General features: G+C 46.5%; 1 protein-coding gene across 7 annotated transcripts in view; it reads left to right on the top strand.

Annotated features, from left to right (window-relative positions):
• The first annotated feature begins 411 nt into the window (after positions 1 to 411).
• Positions 412 to 7,962, top strand: part of PROX1 (prospero homeobox 1) — a 49,593-nt gene continuing 42,042 nt past the window's right edge. For 2 of the 7 annotated variants that reach the window (XM_033055479.1, XM_033055473.2), the window contains exons 1-2: positions 412 to 649; positions 857 to 981. The gene's annotated coding sequence lies outside the window, so the exon portion shown is untranslated. Of the gene's footprint in view, positions 650 to 856; positions 982 to 1,037; positions 1,425 to 2,128; positions 2,171 to 7,074; positions 7,125 to 7,962 lie in introns of those variants that run through there. The other 5 variants (XM_033055475.2, XM_033055474.2, XM_033055476.1 and 2 more) reach the window with 5 other exon arrangements.

Raw genomic sequence — 7,962 nt, 5'->3', positions numbered from 1 at the left:
CTGCCGGCGCTCCCGCCCCGCGTCCATCCGTCCGTCCATCCGTCCGTCCGTCCCCGCCGCAGGTGCGCGGCCGCCGCCACCTTCCCGCGGGGGCGGGGCGGGGCGACCCTAACCCCCCCGCGCTCCCCTCTCCTCTCTCCCCGCTCCTGCCAAGTTCTCCCCGTCCCCCCCGTCCGTCCCAAGGAGCCTCCCGATTGGGCGCCGGGCCGGGCCCACGTCACTCCGAGTGTGACGTCTAGTCTTCCTGTTTCCTTCAGCTGTGTCTTAAAGTAAATCTTGTGGCGGTGCGGAGCGCTGCTCGGCTCGGCCAGCCCAGCCCAGCCCAGCCCAGCCCTGCCCCGCGCCGCTCCCGCCGCCCCCGCTCCGCTCCGCTCCGCTCGTGGCCCGCAGCCCCGCGGCCGCTGCCCGCCCGCACTCCCGCCCGCGCTCGCCCTCCCCGGCGCGATTATCATATTCATCAGCGGCGGGGCTGCCGGCTACGCGCGCGTGTCCGCGTGTGCGTGTGTGCGTGTGCGGGGCGCGGGTGGTGCGTGTGTGTGAGTGTGTGCGCGTGTGTGTGTGTGCATGTGCGTGTGCGTGTCGCCCTTTCTCTCTCGTTCCACCGGCAAAAAAAAAAAAGCGAGGCTCAGTTTCGTCGCCTTTGCACCGAGTAAGTACCCGCGCCCCCTCCGTCCCTCCCCGCTTTCTCGGCCTTTTCAGGTCTTTCGGGTTTTTAAAATTGTTGAATTTTTTTTTTTTTTACCCCTAAATTCGCACTTGCTTGGGCTGCTCTAAATGGTCCGGGGGGAGGGGGGCGGTGATGAAATCCCCAGCAAAATATTGATCACCGTTATCAAACCTGTGCTTCTTTTTCCAGGGGGCAAAATTGCAGTGACTTTATTAGCTGAGTAGTTTTAATTCCCCGGTAGATAAAGCGGTAAGGATTTGTGAGCGGTAAGGAGCCCGATGGAGCGCTCACCGTAGCCTGCCCAGGGCTGAAGAGTAAGTGACCTGCTCGTTGTTAGGTGATCCTCCCCCCTTCCCCTTCGCTCTCTCGCTGCCACCTTTTGTGGACCGCTCTTTATTTTATTCCGTGGGTTGGAGGGCAGTTTTGCGGGGAAGGAAAACGCAGCGAGTATTTGGCTTCTTGTTGTTGTTCCGAGCTTCTTTCTCCCACCGTCCCCGCCGAAGTTCCCCATCCCCGCTTTAAACTCCTGCTCCGCTCCTCCGAGCCTCCTCTTTGTCCTGTTTATTATAGCTGCCTTGCTTTTTGTCTCTTCCAATTTGCCTGTCATTTGCATGTCGCTACTTCTCCTTTTTAACCCGAGCCGGGAAGGACAGGGACTTTTTATTCTTACTCTTCTCACCCTTGCAATTACTTTTTCATTTCCAAGCGTGGGACGAGCTGCGAATCGTGGAAATGTATAGAAAATGGGATTTGAGTGGTAGGTAGCGAGCACATGAGAAGAGATCAAATGCAAGTCGCGGGATAAGAGCCTTGATCTGGGAAAAGATTAGGATTATTGGTACTTTCTGTTTGTTTGGTTGTTGTTTGCTGATTTTTTTTTCCTCCGGGGGGGGGGATTTAATTCTTTCTTAGCCGTTGATGGAGATCTTTCTTGGCTTTTTCGATTTTCTGTTTAGCGGCTGAGTGACCCGGCTCACTTTGCCATGTGTTTGCGCGGAGTTAAAGCGCAGGAGGGAGCGGTGTTGGGGGGCGTGGGGCCTGCGCGGAGGGGCGCGCAGGGCAGCGCCGGGGGGGGCGCGGCCCGGGCTGGGGGAGATCGCGGGGCCCGACCGGAGCGGGCGGCCCGACGGGCTCCCGGGGCGCAGCTCCCCGGCACCGGGCACTCCGCGGGGGCGGAGCGGGGCCCGCGGCTCTTTGCAGAGAGGGAGAAAGTTGCGCGGACCCCCCGCGGTCGCTGCGCGGCCTCTGCTGGGGCAGGGCAGGTGCGCGGGGCCGGGGCAGGTGCGCGCCGGGCGGGGCGGCTGCGGAGCGGGACGCGGGGAGTCCCGGCCGCCGCCGCCTCCCTGTGCCCGCAGAGCCGGGGCGGCGGGGGCAGCAGCGGGAAGCGGGATCGGTGTCCGCGGGCCGTGCGGGGGGCGCGGGAGGCGCGGCCGAGGCGGGATGGAGCTCCCCGAGGGGCCAGCGTCGCGTTCGTGCGGTTGCGCCCCGGCCGCGGAAGAGCAGGTACGCGGGATATTAACTTAATATCTTTGACGGAGTAGGGGATTTCAGTCAGGGCTGACAAGTGACTAGAGGTGCCCTTGAATGTCGGGCAAAAGTTGCCAGGACGAGCTTTGGAAAGCCGCTAGTTTCCCACAGGTCCCGAGCGCTTAGCAGACCCTGTGGTGTTTCTGGCTGTATGGCGAGTGTCACCCCAAAGCCATCATCCGGGTCTGGGCACGGGTGGGGAGCACGTGGAACGCATCCACGCATCTGGGGCCATAGCTGGGTGGCAGAAGGTGCTGTGTTGTTGAGCACAGGGTACAGAAACATGTTTGTGTCACCGCGAGGTGTAAAAGCTCAGATTATTTGTCACTTCCATCGCCTGTAGAGGTTTGGCAGTTTGCAGGATGAATTATACGGAGGCGCTTTCCTTAGCCGTACATTTGCATGTGGTACAATATCCTTTATGTCTCCTCGCAGTTTTTCTCTGAGTTGCCATCAATCACATAAAGTTTACAACCACTTCAGCCCATTTTGCATTTATTTTGTATTTTTTTGTCCAGACCTTACCTTTAGCGGCAATATCACATACTGTGAAATGTTTATTAATACTCAAGTGTAGACAGGCGATCAATATTTCAGGGGTTGAACTGTGATAAAAAGTACAATGTATATACTTTTCACTAACAGCTCCCTATTAAATTATTCTGTAGAGTATCCTGCATTCGCTGAATGGCACTGTCAGTATATACAGATAACTTCCCTGCCAGCTGAACTCTGAGGCCTCTCAGTTTATATAACTTATCTCTTTTATGATTGCTTGATAAATTGAGATGTTCATAAGAATGGACACATTTTCAAATTGAAAAGTTTAATTTGATTCAGGGCAGAATTGTAAATACTGCAATTTGTAGTCTCTAAATAGTGATTTATTCTGACTCAAAGTGCAGCCTAACAGCTAAATTAAGTAATTTAAGAATTGTGATGTAATGACATTGCGTAGCATGGAAAAAATAGTATATCGGAAAACTTGGGCTGAATTTATAGTAGGAGTCTTGAGAACCTTTCAGTATTGTCTCTATGCAGAGGCCATGTGAGTTATTTTCTTCATGATCAGTGGCATAACAAGGACCAAACTGGCCTGAGAGGAGGAAAATGTATCCAGTTTTCTACTTTAAGCAGCTTGATTCCTTTCTCTCATTCAAAAGATGTGTTTCCTCAAGCAGTGCCGAGCACGGCTACGTGATGGAGGGCCCTGCATCTCCCCAATTTAAAGGCCTGAACTAATGAGATGCCGAATCCCTCCTGTTACTGAGCTCTGTAGTTGATGGGAATTGTGGATGTTTGGCATTCATAGGAACTGCTGAATACCTTGCTCTATTGGGTCCTGGGTATCACCAGATTCATAAAACAAGGGGTGCTTTTTTTCTTTAAGGCTAAAGAGCAAGCAGCATAATTTTGAAGTAAATTGGGCACTGACTTTTGCTGTTGCTTCTTCATGTGGAGAAATCCTAATAAAGTAGTTTTTTACTGCCCAAATAGTTTCTCATCCTTTCTGCCTTGTTTCAAATTCCTTGATAGGCATCTTGGCTAAGGGAGTTCGATAACCTTTTCTCCCAAGAAAACTTGTGTCAGAACTGTTTGAAAAGGCAGTACTTTCTCCCAAGAAAACTTGTGTCAGAGCTGTGCAAAAAGGTAGCACTTTCTCATTAGTGGCTGATGTGATTTTAGCACTGAACAGATATGGTGAACAGATGTCATCTGCTCTTCGAATTTTAGCTGTGGTTTTGTGCATGAAATGCTGTTGACTAGAATAATTTTCATCTTGTGCTTCCTGGCTGATTCTGGCAAAGCCATACCCTGTGTAGTGTGTTAGAGTGAAGGATCTAAATATTTCTATTAGCAGAAGCATGTTAAATTTCTTGTGTGGTATTGGCATAATGGGCTGACATGAAGCAGGCAGGCGCTGGACCAACGAAAGTAGTCGGCTTGTGAAAAGATGGGAGCAATTTCAGCTGTATAAACTGATATCTCCTTGAATTCATCCAGGCATATCCATCAAGTTTAGCACTTTTCTGCTGTGTATTTAATGGCTGTTTAGGTTAGGCTAGGGTTCTTCAAAGGGGCTGATGAGGGCGAGTTTGAATTTACATCTCCTTTGCATCCTGTAGGTGTTTGAATTAATCTAGGAGAAAACGATCAGGCGTCTTTCTAGATCAAGATGAGTTAACAAAATTGATTACAAAAATTGATTTACTCATAGTGAGTATGGTTAAATACCTGACATCGTACTCATTTTGACAGACCATTCTAGCCAAAGGTTTGGTAACAGTAACTCTTGGGGACTTAGAAATTAATCTGTTTCCATTTTAAATGTCAATGCATATCAAATGGATATGAAATAAACCCATGTCTGTAGCTGCTGTGCTGTTGAGAGGTTATTCATAGCTACATTGTAATCATATCCCCTCAAACAAAAGATTTGAAAGTAAATTTGTAAATAAAATACTACGGTTATGTTTATGGATGGACATAGAAAGCGCTGAGGCCCTTGGTAGGATTTTTAATTCCATCGGCATGGAAAACGTTTGGTTTCTGAGGAAGCCACGTCGTGCGAGTTGAGGCTTGAGATGTGGCCAGCGAATTTAACATGAACTACACCTGGCATGTGAGGAGTATCAACAGTGATGCGTAAACCAAATTTAACCTTCACAAATTAAAAACTGTGTAATTCAGAAAGGAATGGTACTTCTGGAGATTTCTACGTAGATCTTGACAACCAAAGCCTATCTTGCCAACCCTCTTTTTCTGGAGAGCTGTGCAGAGACTTTATATATATGAAATATGGTTTTGAGACAATGTGCAGTCAAAGTACTGGTGCTGTGTAAAGGACACACACTTCCTAATTATTTCTCCCCCTCCCCAAGATTTCCTTATTTATTCAGTTCTAATCTAATCAGTCTTGAATTCTGCCTGTCGTAGCTGGGATTTTGCATCCCGCTCTACGTGCCATTCCACTCCCCTTGAGGTGCAAATTGGTTTTGGTCCTCCGAGAATGAAATATTAACTGGCCATTCAATACCCATTCTGTTTTGTCAGGCTAAAGTAGAACTATTTCTCATATTTAAGCCGAAAGGCACGTAAGCCTTAAAGCTGGCAGCCTGTAGGCTCAGGATAACACCAGGGCAAATGGGAGATGTTGCTTAATACCCAGGTTAAGTGTACGATAACTCTGATGCTTTCAGCTTCTGTCGAGGGAAGGAGGGGACATCACTCCAGAGCACCTCCTGCCACATGTTTGCGGTGGCAGGAATGGGCCGTGGAGCAGCGGCTGGGGCTTGGTGGGGGGAAATGGACACTGGGGAGGAAGGATGCATGGCAATGACCTTCCAACCTGGCGCAGGACAGCCTATTTCCTGAGCTGCTGACTCAAGGGTACAGCAAACCCTCCCCATGTGTGTCCTTGGTTGGGATTGGGCAAGAGGGAGGGAAACACTGGTCAGGCACCTCGAATTTTCTGGGAAACGTGCAAAAATTGCAACCTGACATGAGGTTTTTGGTGTGAGTCTGGGAACGTATTGCTGGCTCTCAATCAAGCATAGCTTGACTACAGAAAAGGAAGGAAAAGCGTGAAGGTTTTAGGTGTTGGTGGGTTTTGTTTGTGGTTTGTTTTCTTTTACAATTGGCAAGTGCTATCTTTATGGTGGATGCCTTCAGAATACCTTAGGTGAAATAAGCAGGAGCTCTTTCAGTTGTCTTTCAATTAGTTTAGATCACTTTCAAATGAACACCACTGGACTGAAAGGTCAAACTCAGCCCTGGCTTATTCTGTGCCAGTGTCACCTTCATAAAAGCCCTGGTGGTGTTCACCCCTTTCCACCCCCTGAGGACTTGGCCAGTTCTTCATGAAACAACGCTTCTGATATTCCTCAGGTTTTGAGGATTTTTTTGGTGATGGTCCAATTGTAAGGCCTGATTCTGCCCCCTGAAAAACTCCATTTGCATCAGTTGGGAGAAAGCAGGAGACAGTGTTTTACATGCTGCCAAGCAGGGCCTGACCCTACCCCTCACACATAACAGGATTTTGGTATCCCTGGACTCCAGGGGCGTTGCTAGCAGGGTGGGATGCTCCTTGGTGTGCTGGTGGCAGAATTGGGCCCATGCAACAGAAATCTTTGTAATTTTATGATTATCATCATGAGGTAGCCAAACTTAACTCACTAAATGTACTTTTTTATAAGATCTCCAAAGAAAGTGATCTGATAACAGCGTAAGGCTTTGGATTTCGCCTCTGAATTAATGATATTTTTTTTGTTTTAATGTATTTTTTATTATTCTTTGCTATCCTGTATGCAAGGAACCAGTAATGTAAACAAACATCATGTCCCTTGCATAACTCTCTCTGACACCAAATCTCTGAAAATTCTTTTAGTACATCCAGAATACATGAGCAAAGGCTGCAAAATAAACATAATGTTTCTAAGTATTAAAAGCTTTTTTTTTTTTCCATCATGGTTGCAAACTAAGCATTGACTACTGTCTTGATTTTACAGATTATTTCATGCTGAAATTATGCCTATTTGCATGGATAGTCATTCTTTAAAACTAGCCACAGATGCAGTCCTAGGGAGCACGTAGATGTTTTTACAGGTGAACCGAAAGAGATGGGAGCAATTCCAAAAAGTCTGCATGCTGCCTTTGGCAATATACCCTGTTATTGTGAAGACTGTGCTCTGTTAAGCAAATGTAAAGTTTAATATTAGATAAGCGTTGCATGAAAAATATTTTAATTTTCCTTAGTGTTAAATTTTAAGAAACAGGAAGCAGTGTCTAATGCTTTATGTGCAATGTGAGTTTAGCATCACTAGTTAATAAGTCACAAATTATGTCAAGAGCCTTTTACAAAATGCAAGGAAGTGTGTTATCTTTTTATGCTGTGTTCCTGGGAAACAATGAGAGTTCATATAAAGAGAAGGTATCTTCCTTTCTCACGCAGCTGATTGATGTTATTTCTTTCATCTTTCCATATTTTTTCTCATCTTTTCTGCATGTCACAGGAAATAAGATTCTGTGTATTCAAAATGCTACATGTAAGAAGGGCTTCACTGGCCATTTGAGATATTGTTCTTGGAGATTTTTCTAAAGCACAGAGATGTGACACTGAACATGCCTCATTTCTGCTATGCAAAAAATTTAGCATCATGTATTTTAGTGTATGAAATACAGAATCTTCAGCCTTTGGTAGCAGGGCTTGCTAGGAGAATGTAAGTTGTGAAAAGGGAAGGAATGTATGGGGAATTCAAAACACTGCTGTGGCTCGTCAGTGGTACATACGAGCCTGTGCTAACGAACTACATTTTGGCCTTTATTTGATCACATCTCTGTAAATAGTATAATACTGATCATAAAATATTTTAATGCATTTTTGTTTTGCTAAATAAATGCTTCCCCAATGATTCAAGAGAGGGTTTTTTCTCCCCCAGTGTAAGCCTGAATGCGTCTATGATTTCTTTGCCTTTCACATACACATATACCATCCTACCTACAATTATTTGAAAGTTGTTTTTGTAACCTTCGAAGGTTTATTTACTGGTTTTGCCTCTCTTTAAAAAGCAAAACTACAACTGCATTTTTTTTCATTGCAATTGATTTTTTTTTAATCCAAATTTTATACAATTTCTTGTTTTAACAATAAATCTTAAATAAGGAATACTTTCATCTTCTTTTGTAACATGTATCTCAATGCCCTAAATTTAATCAATTGGTTGTCAGAGGCTGTGTTCTTCTAATCTACTCTTTCTTCTGAAGATAAA

Source organism: Catharus ustulatus, chromosome 3 (genome assembly GCF_009819885.2).
Source record: "Catharus ustulatus isolate bCatUst1 chromosome 3, bCatUst1.pri.v2, whole genome shotgun sequence".
In the NCBI taxonomy this organism is placed as follows: Eukaryota; Metazoa; Chordata; class Aves; order Passeriformes; family Turdidae; genus Catharus; species Catharus ustulatus.
Note: the sequence above shows the minus strand (reverse complement) of the source record. Positions and strands in the feature narration are given on the sequence as shown.